Genomic DNA, 830 nt, shown 5'->3' with positions numbered 1-830 from the left:
CCCCAATGAGGTCGATTGGCACAGTGACTACAGAAAAGGACACAGTTGTATCAGAGATGTTGAGGATTGCACAGGATAGGACAGAATTCAGTTTTATTATTCATAAGGTCATGAGAGTCAATATGAGTCAACACCACCTAACAACACAATCACTGATAGAGGTCTTATAATCCTGCATAATCCTGATGATTTCCATGTCCATTAACCTGATGATCTCCATGCCCATTAATTTCACTGAGTATTTTCTCCTTCACTGATGCTCTAGGTTTCCCAGCATTTGTAACTTTCCCCCCAGGCCTGGTCCTGCCTGATATTCCCAAATCATGTGAGACAAAGTTTCAACATTCTTGCCACTAAGGATTACTTTGATTGTACTTTGTCCAAGACACATTTATTTTTTCCTTTGGCCCTTGCTATTTTTAGGTACAATAAAATATTCTCTGACTCATATTGTTGTTATGTGCGATTGAGTGGCCTTTAACCCATATCCACCATATGTCAAGAAGCTCTTTCATGAAGCTTCCCCTGTCCTGAGCCAATCTCACTGATTCCGACACACCAACCATATTTTCCCAGTCACTATATCACACCATCTCATCCAGGGTCTTCCTCTCTTGAACAATCCCTCCACCCTTCTGAGCATGATGCCCTTCTCCAAGAACTGATCCCTCCTGGCCACATGTCCAAAGTTTATGAGATGGAGCTTCAAAATCCTAGCCTCTATGGAGAAAATTGGTTTCACCCTCTCCACAACAGATTTGTGTTCTTGGTGGTCCATGGCACGCTCAAGACTTTTTTCCAGCACCACAATTTGAAGACTTCTTCTATCA

The sequence above is a fragment of the Elephantulus edwardii genome, unplaced genomic scaffold, assembly GCF_000299155.1.
Source record: "Elephantulus edwardii isolate Elephantulus edwardi_28Jun2011 unplaced genomic scaffold, EleEdw1.0 scaffold00156, whole genome shotgun sequence".
Classification (NCBI taxonomy): Eukaryota; Metazoa; Chordata; class Mammalia; order Macroscelidea; family Macroscelididae; genus Elephantulus; species Elephantulus edwardii.
This window is presented reverse-complemented; position numbering follows the sequence as displayed.